The sequence below is a fragment of the Peromyscus californicus genome, unplaced genomic scaffold, assembly GCF_007827085.1.
Source record: "Peromyscus californicus insignis strain IS unplaced genomic scaffold, ASM782708v3 Scaffold_4__1_contigs__length_199733344, whole genome shotgun sequence".
In the NCBI taxonomy this organism is placed as follows: Eukaryota; Metazoa; Chordata; class Mammalia; order Rodentia; family Cricetidae; genus Peromyscus; species Peromyscus californicus.
Window position 1 is genome coordinate 58,002,157 of NW_026294562.1, and position 14,341 is coordinate 58,016,497.

General features: G+C 53.4%; 1 non-coding gene across 1 annotated transcript; it reads right to left on the reverse strand.

Annotated features, from left to right (window-relative positions):
• Positions 1-227: 227 nt before the first annotated feature.
• Trnaq-cug (transfer RNA glutamine (anticodon CUG)) lies at positions 228-300 on the reverse strand. Its single transcript has one exon. It is a non-coding gene; the product is annotated as a tRNA-Gln (tRNA).
• Between the last annotated feature and the right edge of the window lie 14,041 nt (positions 301-14,341).

Here is a 14,341-nt window from a genome sequence, read left to right on the forward strand (position 1 = left end):
GTACATGGGCCCCTTCTCTCTCTTGTACATTCTTGGATGGTGGAGACTGACTCAGGCAGTGTGAAACAGCATGGGACCAGCTCTCAGCCTTCCAGGGACGCTGCAACTGAAATTGCTATATCCCATATCTGTGAGTTGATACCCCATATAACCCCTTAATAAATAGGTTCATTGTCAGTATTCATGAATTTCAATTCCTGCATTATCTGACACCCAACATGAGCTGACGCCCAACATGGGGCATGAGCCCATGACCCTGGGATTCAGAGTCCCATACTCTACCGACTGAGATAGCCAGGCTAGTCTTAAGCTAGCTAAGAGGCCACGCCCTAGGGACTGATACCCCAAGGTCATAGGTGAAATGAATACTCACTACATCTGGGGTTTGATGTTGTTCATTTGTATGTGACAGGGTCTCAAACTCACTATGTAGCCAAAGATGACCTTGAACCTGTGACCCTCCTGCCTTCACCTCCTGAGTTCTGGGGTTACACATATGTGTGCCACCACACCTGCTTCATGCAGCGCCAAGGATCAAACCGAGGGCTTTATGCGTGCTAAGTGAACACTATCAACCGAGCCACATCTCTATGCAAAGATGACACAAAGCTTTCCACTGGGAGAGCTGTGGCTGAAGAGCACCCTGGCCAGCTGCTGGAGTGGGGGCCTAGAGCACAAGCTTGGGGCCATCACCCTGCCCATGACTTGAGACCTGCCCCAACACATATACCCTTGCTCGGCCTAGGAGAGAGACATCGTCTGCAGGGTGGGGGGGACCAGGGACAATCTTGGGGATAAGTAAGCCTGGGCCCCAGGAAAGATGCTGTGATGGCTAATCTTGGTTGTCAACTTGACTACATCTGGGCACACTTGTGACTTTTCTTGATGCTTGAGGTAGGAAGACCCACCCTAAATCTGGATCTTTTGAGATGGGAAGAAGCACGTAAATCTGGGTACGCTTTCTGGCCCTCTCAATGGCAAGTTCATCGATATTAGTGCCAAGGCACTGCTTCACTAGAGATAGAAACTACTTGGGGATTCCAATTGACCCCTCTCTAGGACCAGAGGGACTGCTGAGACATCCAGTGACGCAGCAGTCATCCATGGACCGAACAACTACGGGATCCTTGGCCTTTCCTTCAAGAGACAGGCACTGTTGGGCTACTCAAACCACAGCCTGTAAGGCACTCTGATGTTCCGTGTGTGTGTGTGTGTGTGTGTGTGTGTGTGTGTGTGTGTGTGTGTACATACATACATTCTATCAGTTCTGCTCCCAACTAATACAGATGAGAAGCCCCATTCCATGGCAGGACTGGGGACTGCCTAGGCCCTACCCAGATGCAGGCAGGAAGATGTGAATGCCAGTCAGCATGAGCTGCCACATTCCTGAGGTCTCCTCCTGGCCTGGAGCTGCCCTGCCCCTCCCCTGGCCAGCCTCCTTGGAGGGTCCTTTCCCCAGCCATTCCCCTGCTCTGTCAGTGTTTCAATCCAGGGCCCCCCAGCCCCACCCTGCCTGGGTTTTCAAGTTCATTCCCAGGGGTCCTGATGGTGGCTGCTGCCTCCCGCCCTCGGGCTGGGTATTTTCGGGCATCCTCTAAATGAAAACATCAGAAGAATGCTGGAAGCCCAGCAGGTCCCCAAGGCTTGGGTGCGGTGCTTGGAGCTGGCAGTGAAGAGGAAAGGGCAGGAAGGAAAGCTCAGAGCAGGGAGAGGAAGCCCCTAGGAGCCAGCTGCCACCAACAGGACCATGGGCAGACACAGGACATACAAAGCCCACAGGGGGCTGCTCCTGGGCCTGAGGATGTCAGGCTGAAACTCTCTCTGTACACCCTCACCCTTTCCACACCCCCTCACCCTCCCTGCACCCCCTTCCTTGCCCATGAAGCGGGAGGCAAATCTATAGGTCCCATGCCAGTGCACCAGGGTCAATCCCAGCCTAGAACCAGAGAAGGGGCCACATAGTGGACGTGGCATTGGACCCAATAGACTCCTCAAGGTCCTGACATCCATCAGGCATGACACAGGGCCTTGCTGTGGCTGATTTCTCTTGAGTGTGACATTTCCAGGAGCCCCCAGAGACCTGCCATGGTCCAGGAGAAGCCAGATCCTTGGGGTGTCTTGCTGGAGGCCTCACGCCCCTGAGAAATTGAGGGTTCCCATTCCTACCCTGTTGTGACAGCCTGGTGGCCAGCTCTGCCTCTGTGTCCCTTTTCTTTAAAGGTCTCTGTGAGGATCAGGACAGAGTCTTTGCCTTAGAAACTACTGATCTGTAGAGGGGGAAACTGAGGCATGGTATGGAGGCCTGTTCCCACTCTATGGGTCTAGTGACTGAGTCTCCTATTCCACCTGTCTGTAACTCACATCAGGAGCATTTTGATGTGTATGACTCCCTGAGGCAACAGAGACCTCCCTCCTGGATGGTCTGCCAAGGACTTAGCAGGAGGCTCCCAGGGCAGGGCTTGGCACATCTCAAGCCTCAGAGAGAGGAATGATTACTCAGCAGCCATGGTTGCAGGGGTGGAGCTGGCCAAAACTCCCAGTGGCTCTTTTGGCTCGAGCAGTCTGGGTTGGGAAGCTGGCCAGGGCCACCTCGAGCCACCATGCACCCCTCACCCCCAGTGACTCCTCTGAGTCCCTGAGGTGGGGATCACACCCGCAGCCTCTCCTGGGGCAACAGGAGGGCACAGAGAAAGGGCCTTTGTCCTGCTCTGGGGAAGGTCCCGAGTAGCTTCTGGGCCCCTGGGCCATGTGGGCAGAGGCTGCTAAAGAGCCAGCGGGTGGCCCACACAATGGCTCCTTGTGCCGCCTCTTGGGGCTGTCACCATCCTCAGCTGTCAAGGGTCTTACGCTTGGGATGCAGAGCCATGACAGGCCACTCCACACACAAGGGCTGTCATCCCCAGAGCCGCAGGAGCAATGATCTCTCTGAGAACACAGGGCCCACCAACCACCCGCAAGACACAGGGACCTGAGCACAGACGTGGACATGAGAAGCCAGAACTACCAAGATGCCTCTGTGGGGGCGGCAGTGTGGTGGCAGTGGGCAGGCGAGGCTCAGAGCGCTGCCTCTGCACGGCCTAACCTTCCACAGCTTGAGACCTAGCTGAACCTCATGTCCCCGCACTTGGCTGTGGCACCTGAGCCCTGAGGTCACAGCTGGCTCTACACCTGTGCATGGCCAACTACAGGGGACTATGTGACATGAAAGAAGAGGATCCTGGGTACTTGTGGGTGTGGTCCTAGAAGCCTACTTACAACTTTGGCCTGTGTGTGGCCACCAAGTGTCCCCTGGGACAAGAAGAGACTTAAGTAGGACCTCTGTGCCCAAGGGACCCCTCACAGGCCGTGCTCAGGATCTCAAAGGGACTTTAACCCCTTTCAGAAATCGGTTTCCAGAAACACAAACACGAAAGGCTTGAAGACTCTGTGGTCCTTCCAAGCTCTCTGAGGGCCTCCGAAGGCAGTCAGTCACCTTGACCCCTGATGAAGACACACCTCAGCCTAGACCTCTGGGCCCTTAATTCTAGGGGGTGAAGCAATGGTGCCTTCCGTGCCCCAGTGGCCACAGGGACAGGCCTGTGAGTCCTGAGAGGAAAAAACAACTTGGGGGAGCTTTCCCACAGGCCAGGGGTATTTTTAGCTATGGAGCCCAGAGGCTTGTTAAGAATAGCTTTGGCCAGTGGGAACGTGCTCCGCCACAGGCTGCCAGGGCTCCCAGCACCCAACAGATAGTGAGTGCTCACTCAAGGGCCAGAAAGTGTCCCCATGCCACTGCTGCTCTGGGGCCCAGTCAGGATCAGCCTCGCTTGCAGTCAGAAAGTCAAAATCAAATTTAGAGTTTCTATGGCTGCTCCTGGGCTGCCTCCAGGGATGTAGCCCATGGACACAGGGAGGAAGACGATGCTGCCCTCTCAGGCAGAAGGGGCCAGAGGGACCATGGTCAGAATGATTCCCTGGAGGCAGGGTGCCATATTCATATATCCCAGCGAGGGTCTGAGGCTACAGGCCTCCCGTAGCAGGAGAGGTTGCCCCAGCGTAGGTCAGAAAGGCACCTGGAGCTTGATCTATAGCTCAGCCAGCCTTTGCCCCTCAGCCCTGCTCACTGGGGTGACCGTTGTTTGCCACCACATCTGGATTCTTACATAGGTGCTGGGGACTGAATGCAGGTCCTCACAGCAGGTGTTTACCAGCCGAGCAGCGGTCCGACCCTGGAATTCATTCTCCATCCCCTTCTCGTGCAGCCACCTGCCAGCCCCTGGCCCCTGCCCTACGAGCATGTCCTGTGGAACAGCCACCTGGGACTGGAAGACAGGGAAAGCCCAGTCCAGGCCTCTGGGAGAGCCGGCAGTCACAGGAAAAGGATGCCCCAGAGGAGGGGACGCAGGTGCAAAGGCCCCGAGGCTGGGCCAGGGAGGAGGCCCACAAGGTAGGGGAGAGGGAGCCAGAGGTGGAGAGTATAGCTCCCTCAATCATCAAGGATGAAAAGGATAGACACGGGAGCCAAATCCTCCCCTGGGGCCTCCCCCTGAATCCAAACAGACCTGGGCAGACATCTAACCTCCACATTCATGAGAGAAGCAATGTGGGGTGTCTCCCTTTGTGGCCTAAGCTGTCCTTGAACTCCTGATGCTCTGGCCTCAGCTTCCTGCAGGCTGGCAAGATAGGGACATCCCACCACAGCTTGGCCTAAGGGTCTGTTCTTTCTATCACATTCTGTGAATTTGGTCCCAAATCTGCCATCACACTGAACTCTCTATGTACTGTCCATTCGCCCCTCTCTTCCCATTGCACCCAGACAAGCACCCACCTTTTTCTGACCTGTGAGGACTCAAAGTTTCCAGAACATCTGAGGATCTGTCTGCCATGGGCTTTTTCCTTTTCACAGTCTGTGTTGGGTCCCTCCCTGTCTTCCCAGATAGGGAGTTAGGTTCCTTTTCACGCTGAATCGTATTCTAGTTATCAGGTGGGCCAGAGTTCATACACACAGACACACAAACACACAGACACACACACAGACACAGACACACACACAGACACAGACACACAGACACACACACACACACACACACACACACACACACACACACACACACACTCAAAACCTCACTGGAGGACACCAGGCTTGTCTCCAGGTCCTAGTGATAATGACTAATGCCCTCCCAGACTTGCTTAGAACATTCAAGAAACACTGTGGTTTCTTTGGGGTTCCTGAGGCAGCTTGAGGTCCAGCAAGGGTACAGAACCCTAGAAAATGAGGCATGTGGCCATGCAGCAGAAGGGACTCAGGATATCCCAGGAGCCCTTCCAGGTCAGTCTCACTGTAAGGTCCAAACAGAGACAGCATGTGACAAGAAACCCTTCTCTGGGGAGAAGCCTGAGGACTCCCTCAACCCAGAACTCTGGTGTATACTGAGTCTCTCAAAGAGAATCCCTTTAGTTCCTGTGTGTAGCCAGCACAGAACGCAGCCTGGTTCTGTGGGAACAAGGGGACATGAGAACCACCCGCCTGTTCCATCTTCACCTCTGCACTCTCAGAGCATCAAAAGGGCAGTGCCCTCAGCCACCTCCTCACCCACCACTGACGCTCTCATCTCACTCTGCCTGGGAGAAACCAGAGCTTGCTCAAGTCAGCTTAGAGCCAGAGCCACCTGGGGGGATGTGGGTGGCTGCCTGGCCGTTGGGGACAGGTTCCGGGGGCCTTATCAGAGCTCGTCTGGTCAGGCAAGCAAACAGGAAGCATGGACAAGATCCTTCCCTTCCTCCATTGCCATCCTCAGATTGTTCCCCACGCAGACTCCATCCGGCAGCCTCACCAAGAAGCCTGGGAGGTGTGGCGGCCGCCCTGGTCCCTTCAGGGCTGGCTGTCCTGCAGAAGTGGGGGCCCAGCTCCAGACCATGCAGCTGTCAGATACACAGGAAGATGGCAACCCCAAATTCAGCTTTCCCAAGCCCTAGAGAGCAGGGAGCCAGCCCTGTATGGACAGGGCTCCTCAGCCTGCAGAGACATAGAACAGCCCTGGCAGAGTGTCCCAGCAAGTAAGGTCTGTTCAGCGCTAAACCATCACAGACCTCTACATCGTGGCCTGCTGGGTGCCGGGTGATAGAATGCTAGGGGACACAGTCGTCTGCTGAGATTATATCATGTGGGATCCCTTCCTCCAGCGTGAAACACAGAATGCTGCAACCTCTAGAGACATGGAGAGGGGCAGCCTGGCTCATGGCGTGTCTGTGAAGTGTGTACCATGTTCTCAAGCCTGTGGGGGGATGGCCACCGCTGCTGGAAGCCTTGGGCTAGCTTGGGAGGTGGGGGGCTACAGAGGCCTGCCCCATAGCCCAGACTAAGGGAGAGGTATGCTCATTTAATCGTTCCTACTGGACCCTCAGACACACACACACACACACACACACACACACACACACACACACACACACACACATACAAGTGCCTGTGGGTAAACACATATACAGGCTGCTCAAGGATCTCCCACACCCTGGAAATAACCTTGGTCTTGTACCCTGTGGGACTGGCTGGGACCAGCTAGGTCTGTGTGCCTTTCCTACACACCAAGGTGTCTCTGCCCATGTGACAATACCAGGTACTTGCAAAGCCAGCCAGTTATGCACTGTGCCACCACCAGGCACCTTCCCTGGGTCTCCAGAGGACCTAAAGCTATCTACTGTGAGCACCCAGCAGGAAAGAAGATAGGTCCCACTGACCCGGGGCCCATCTGTCCGTGGTGGAAATTGAGGCAGGAAGGATGTGGACTCAAGCCTCAGACCCAGCATCTCTGTCCTCAGTGCCAGCACCAGCCAGTGTTTAAGTACCTCTGGAATGATGGGGTGTTGGGGGAAGGAAGTGGAGGAAAACCCAGGCATTACTAGAATCTGGCTTCAAGTGGTAGAGCCAGCCCAAATTGCCTCGGGCCCAGAGGAGATACCTCACCAAAGCTTCAGGCATAGCTGTTTCCAGAACTCCCTGATTCTCTCCTCTTCCTGAGATGGGGTCATTCCCCTTAGGTCCAAACAGCCAGGGCCCTTTCACTCCCAAGAGCATGAGTCTTAGTCCTGGTTGCTACTTCCTGGCTCCTGTTGTGATGGCTGGTGGCAGGCATCCACTTCCAAGCAGAGGTTCAGCAAGCTCCGCTGAACTTAGGCAAGGCCACCTTCATGGAAACTGGGGTGCTGTGGCCAAAGAAGCTTTGATACATGCTGAACAAGGCCAATATTGTGGATGTTCACAACCTCATGCATGTCTAAAGAGAAGGTGGGTCAGCAATGGAACATTCTAGAATGATGGTCAGGCGGTCTATAGAGATGATCTCAAGTCCCCACCCAGGTTCCAGTGCTACTCTCCTCCAAGAATGGAGTGTGCAGACAGTGAAAAGTACCAGCGGGGCATTTTATTTTCAGTTCAGAATGAACAACCTTAAATCGGACAGCGCAACTTCAAACAGAAGGCTGTGTGGCCTTTAAATGAATCAAGTGTGAACTCTCAGCATTGGTGTGGTGCAATGCCAGCGAGAGCCGATACAGTGCTGGGAAGTGTTAGCTCAAAGCCCTCGACGGCTTCAGGATGCCAGCCAGGAGTCATCCCTTCCAAGAAGGTCTGCAGCTCTGAGGAGGACCACAGCTCCCGCAGGTATCTGGAGCAGGCTTCTAAAGCGATTAGCAGGAAACTGCCATGGAACCAATTCCCATCTGCTGCCGAAGCATGGCATGCTGACGGCCTGCAGTCGCCGGCAACATCCTGGAGACTGGCTCAACTAGCTCCCTACCCGACAGGTTCCTCCATCTCCGGAGTCCTGACAGCCCAACTTCATAAGACACCAGCTAGTGTCAGCTGGACTCTAACTGGCTAAATGTGGATGTGGAAATAGAATGCAAAATAGGTCCAATCAAGGGAAAGAGGTCAAACCTGGTGGGGGAGGGGAAGACCCTTAGCCCACCGTCAATGGCTATTAGCTCAGAGTTAGGGCTGCAGCCCTTTCTCTGCAGATATTTATGAAAGTATTTCTTAAAGTTCCTGGGCCCCTGCAGGCCACCTGCCACTTGAGAAAGCTTTGTATTAGGAGTTCTACATACTGCTATGCTAACACTGGGAGAGCAGGACTCAATTCCAGCTCTGTCTCTCCCAGACAGCTGGGACCGGTCTGAGTGGCAGCACCTGGGCTTGTGGTTCACGCTGATGGAGTCCTATGTGTGCCAAACTTCCTGAGCTCCATGGGACACTGCACTCTGCTTCCAGGGTCCCTTGGGTCTGGGATGAGGGCAGAGTGCAGTGGGTGAGTTTGTCTGGTCTGTCTGTCCCCGCTGTGTGGTCTCAGCTGGACACCTGCCATCATCAGCCTCTTCTATCACGTCAGGGTCTAGACCAAAGCCATGGACAAGGGGCTTGTAGAGGCCTGTGGGACTACGGACTCCCATGTGGCTCCCAGCACAGTGCTCAGGAGTTCAGACTGAGCCTGGGGCAACTCAGCATCTGAGAGCCAGCAAAGGAGGGGCTGCCCAGCTGAGCGGGAGCCACAGGTAACACGGTCCTCATTCACTGGAGCTAACTCAGCAAGCCCCAAAGCAGGGATGGAGTATGTGGGTCTCACATTGTACCTTGATACAAGACATTGTGCAGCCTCTCTGGGTTCACAGGACACAGTGCTTCCAACTGGGTGACTGCCATTCCCTGTTCCCTGAGGTGCATGATGGGGCTGTTGATAGCTTTGGATGGCAGAAGCTGGAATGTGCCCACATGTAGTCTGGGGCCCAGGACAGCCCTACGGCTCTGGATGCCTTGACTTCAGCAGAGCACCATGTACTCTGGATAAGTTCCTTCAGCTGCTGAGGCTCACTGAGCATGCCAAGGCTGAGAAGCAGGAGGCCCATCCTACACATCACAGTGGCCATGGCTAGGCTGAGGACAAGAAGACTGTGCTGAACAGGAACCCTCCCGACTCTGCTCCCACAATGCAGCCTATGGAGACGGTCTACTTGGCCTGGTAGGGTGGCACACCCCACCCCCGCCACTGCCCACCCTGCCAACTGTAATGTCAGGCAGCTATGGAGTTGCTAGTAGCCTGACCCTTCCTCACTTCCTCTTGACTCTTACCCCTGCCATCGCCAACCCCAGTCCAGATTCCCATGGATGTGACAGGGGACCAGGGGCAGTGACCAGGGGCAGCACTCCCTGCCTTCCAAGGCCCTACTCTAGGCAGCTGCCCAAGAGTCCCAGGCTGCACACACACGGGGCCATGTTTTGAATTCTTTGGGAGTGAGAACAGCCAGGCATCCACAGAGCCCTGTTCGCAGGGACCAGGCTGGCAAAGAGAGAGAGCAGCTATTGTGCAGGCCCTGCTACAGGCTGCAGGATGGTGCCAGCCTCAGAGCAGGACCATCTCATGGGTGAGGAGGATCACAACTCCAGGGGCTGGACCCTGTCTCCGGATAGAGAGGAGGGCAGCTGTCCCAGAAGGGAGACCACAGAGCAGCCATCTTTTCCCAAAAAACAATGAGGTTGGAACAGCTTCCTTACAAGCAGGCTGCTTTGAGTGTGTGGAGTCAACTGAGGTCTCAGGCTAACTGACACTCCACACCCAGGCCTGGGGTCTCAATCCCAAGGGTCCATATTGGCAGTGCTAAGGCAGACCCAGGTAGAGGAGAACCAGGCCCACTCTGTTCCCTCTGGGCAGTATCCTATGATCCTCTCACCTCGGAGCCACACCTTCATCAAAGAACAGAAATCCACACATGCCCTAACGGAAGAGCAACTATCCATAGTGTGAACCCTTGAGCAGTGAGTGGAGGGGGTCACAGGAAGGCTACAGACAAGCAGAAGAAAATGGGTAGGAAAGGGGAAGTTGGGCTGGGGAGATGCTCAGTTGGTGAATTGCTTCCTACACAAACATGGGGACCTGAGTTTGGATCCCCAGCACCCACATGAGAGGCAGGTACAGCCGTGTGCACCTGCAATCCCAGTGCTGGGGAGCTGGAGGTAGATGGGTTCCTGGGGCTCACTGTCCAGTGCATCTAACTGGTTTGGTGGGCTCCAGGTTCAGAGAGAGACCTTGTTTCAAAAAAGTGAGGTGGAGAGTGACTGAGGAAGAAACCCATGACTGATGTCTTAGTTAGGGTTTCTATTGCTGCGAAGAGACACTATGACCACACCAGTCCCTACAAAGAAAAACGTTTAATTGGGGCTGGCTTAGAGTTCAGAAGTTTAAGGCCATCGTTGTCATGTGGGAAGTGTGGCTGCATGCAGGCAGACATGGTGCTGGAGAGGTAGCTGAGAGTTCTACATCCAGATCCTCAGGCAGCAGGAAGAGAGAGTGACACTAGGCCTGGCTGGAGCATCTGAGACCTCAAAGCCCACCCCCAGTGACACACTTCTTCCAACAAGGCCACACCTCCTAACAGTGCCACTCTTTATGGGACTATGGGGGCCAATTTCATTCAAACCACCACAATTGACCTCTGGCCTTCTTGCACACGTGGGTATAAACACACACACACACACACACACACACACACACACACACACACACACACACACACACCACCCCAAGGAAGTGATGGGGAGGACGAATGGATGAGGTTAAACATAAGGGATTAAGAGGGAGGATCTGGAAGGGCAACTGGATGGAGGGCCGAGGGAGTGTACAGATATGACCATTTAGGTGAATATATTAGATTTGAAGGGTTGTGAGGGAACCCCATGCCCTACTCAGGTCATGTCCTCAGACTGATAAATGAGGTGATTCCTGGTCACCCAGCAAAGCCAGGACACCAGGATCTACCCAGTGAATCTCTATGTGCCAGAGAGGTTCAGATCAATGCACATATCCATCGACCCTAAGGACACTGTTGATGTTGGCGGCCAGAGACAGCACTGAGGTAGGATGGGCCTGGTTCCCATGCACTCCAAAATCCCCTACAAACGTGGAAAGCACCAGAACCCCGGGGAATTTTCCAAAGTGGAGCTCATTCTGCTAACAAGAAAGACCTACCATTACATCTAAATGATCAGAGAACTGCCAAAGGGTGATGACCCACCCAGCGGAGTGGCTCTCCCGCTGCCCATGTAGCCACTGCCTCCTAGACGTGGTCCACCATCCCAGAGCAGCACCACATCCGACCAGGCTCCACCTTACCACCTGAAGCAACACCTGACAGCCAAGCAGCCCTCGCAGGCGCCCACCCTCTTGTGGAATATTAGTTGAAGATGTGTAACATTCGCTTATGCTGTGGAACATTTGTTCAATGATGCAAAGATGTGTTTCATTCTTTTATGTTGCATTGTTTAACTCGGTGAAGTTGTGTTACTTTGCCTGCCTAAAACACCTGATTGGTCTAATAAAGAGCTGAATGGCCAATAGCAAGGCAGGAGAAAGGCTAGGCGGGGCTGCCAGGCAGAGAGAATAAATAGGAGGGGAAATCTAGGCTTGTGAAGAAGAAGAAGAGTGAAGAACAAAAAAAGGAGGTAAGGAGGATGCCAGGGGCCAGACACCCAGCCACACAGCCAGCTACAGAGTAAGAAAGAAAGATTCATAGAATAAAGAATGGTTAAAAAGCCCAAAGGCAAAATGTAGTTAAAGGGATAATTTAAGTTAGAAAAGCTGGCTAGAAGCAAGCCAAGCTAAGGCTAGGCATTCATAAGCAAGACTAAGCCTCCATGTATTTATTTGGGAGCTGGGTGGCGGGCCCCCACAGAGTGAAAAACAGACAACAAACAACTCTACCACCCCTCAGATGCTGGTAGGTGCAGCCACCTGGGGTATCCACGTGCACCCGCTGAGGGGACCAGCTGGGGTCAGATGGCCATGAAAACCTCGGCACTTGTCACTAATTAGAGAACGTAGCTGTCTGTACTAGTCACTTTACTATCGCTAAGATAAAAAGCCATGACTAAGACAACTCATAGGAGGAAGGGTTTATTTGGGTTTATGGTTCTAGGGTGCGCACAGCATGGCCACAGGAGGCAGACATGACAGCTGGAACATCTCAAGCTGTGAGCAGGAAGCAGAGAGGGTGAACTAGGAATGGTGGGTGACTCTGGAACCTCAACACCTGCCCTTGGTGATATACTTCATCCAATAAGTCCACACCTCTTAAGCATCCTCAAACAGCCATCAACTGGGGACCAAGTAGTCAAATGCCAGAGCCTATGAGGGACAATGATCATTCAAACCATCACATGGACATCATTCATAGGTAAATTTGCTGGGGAAGTCTAAGAAAGAGACCGGAGTTTACAGATCAATCATTTAAGCAATACTGACATCAGGGGCTTTTAAAGACAAGGGTCTGCCACCTGCCTCCACCTCCTACTAATGCCATCAGATTAGAGCCCTCGGACACAGTGAGAGGTGTACCCACTTGTCTCTGCCCACTGTCTCCAAGGCTCAGTCCTGTCAAGCCGCCCATCAGGATTTCTATCATGTTACATATCCTGCATGGACATTGCATTTTCAACTCGGCTGTGGTCCTCTACTGCTCTCTGGGGATCATTTCCACTCTCCCACCACACCCACCAGGGAAGTCGCCCTCCACATCTTCCCTCCTGCCTTCATGTGTTCATTCTTCTAACCCTCTTGCATGTTCTGTAGCAAATGCTAAAACAATTGGATGTGTCTTCTGGTCCTTTGCTTCTGGATTCTGGGGAAATCTTTCACCTGCCTCTGATTTGTCATAAGCATGCATGTTTGCACATGTATGAATGCACATGGGCTGCATGCATGTGCATACATGTGTGTATGCACATGATGGTTAGTTTCAAATGCAAATTGGCCACAACCCAGAATATGGGAAGAAAGTCACAATGAGGATTATCTAGATCAAGCTGGCTCATGAGCATGTCTATGAGGGACTGCCTTGACTGTTGGTTATTATGAGAAAACCCAGCCCGTTTGTGGGTGGCACCATTCCCTAGGCACAGAGTCCGGAGCTGCGTAAGACAGGAGGAAGCTAGATGGACACAGGTAACACAGATGCAATCCTTCTGCTCTTGGCTGTGGGTATCATATGACCAGATGTCTCAAGCTCCTGCCTCCGTGACTTTACTCTCATGATGGGGCTGTAACCTGGAAGTGTGGGTACAGTCACCCCCTCCTGCCCTGAGTTGCTTTTTCCAGAGTATTTTGTCACAGCGACGGAAACGGAACGAGGATGTGACATCTGGTCCGTGTGTTTCAAATCCTCTTTCTTCTGCTGACGTCATTTCCATGGGGGTGCATTGCTGTGCCTGCTGCCTTCACTGTCTGGGATCCCTGGTGTCTGATCAGCATGGGGCTAAGACAGCCTGTCCCTCAATCCTCAGGTCACCAAGCCCCCTGTGGTGGTGCTGGGCAGGGAGCTGGGTCAGTTATCCTTCCTCTGTGCCTCCCTCCTCCCAGTCCCCTCTCTCTGACTTAATGGAGCAAATGTCCTGTTGGTTGGTGCTAGTGACAGTTATGTGTTGGGGGACAGACATCCCTCAGCTTTGTCCCTCCAGTGGGAAGGTCTGAGAGGTGCAGTGGCCTCTCTATTCACGAGGACTTCCTGGCTATGGTCACCCCTTTTTAAATGGGGCTCCAAAAGTCATAGTGGGGTCTGAAGACCCCAAATTCAGGCTTGTTGATCCCCCACACCAAGATGCCCATTATCTATAAGGACTCCATGGTTGGCGTAACTCACAGTCCTGATTCTAGAACATTCCAATCCACCCTCCATGCTTCACTGCCTCCTTGGAATCAAAGGCTAAGCTGGTCTACTTATGCCCAGACCAGCAGGAGTCCTAGCAATTGGTCATACACTCACTGGCTTCACTGTGTCTCAGCTTCCTGAGCTGCTAAGGGGTCCTGGTCTACCTCAGAAGGCTGCTATGAGGACAGAGAAGGGGTCACACAGACCTTGTTCCAGGCACGAGGTGGGATTGGTGGAAGCCAGGCAGGCTCAAATCTCCCATGCTGGTCCGACCAGAATGAGGTTCAAGTCTTCAGTTAAGATCTCCTTCTTTCAGGGCTGGAAAGATGGCTCAGCAGTTAAGACCACCAGCTGTTCTTCCAGTGGACCCAGGTTCAATTCCCAGCACCCACACGACAACTTGCCACTGTCTATAACTCCAAGACCTGACGCCCTCACACAGACAAACACTCAGACAAAACACCAATGCACATAAACTAAAAAATAAAAAAATTATTTAAAAAAAATCTTTCTCTGGCCAGTGAGGGGGTGTGAGACAATGCCTGGAACTCTGGCAGTTGCTTTGTGGCCATGAGGCAATCTATCCTGGGGATAGTGCCAACACAAAAGGTCTAGCAGCCTTCTTACGGCTCTTCAGGCCAGAGTCCTGAAACCCATCGGCCACAGGCTGTCC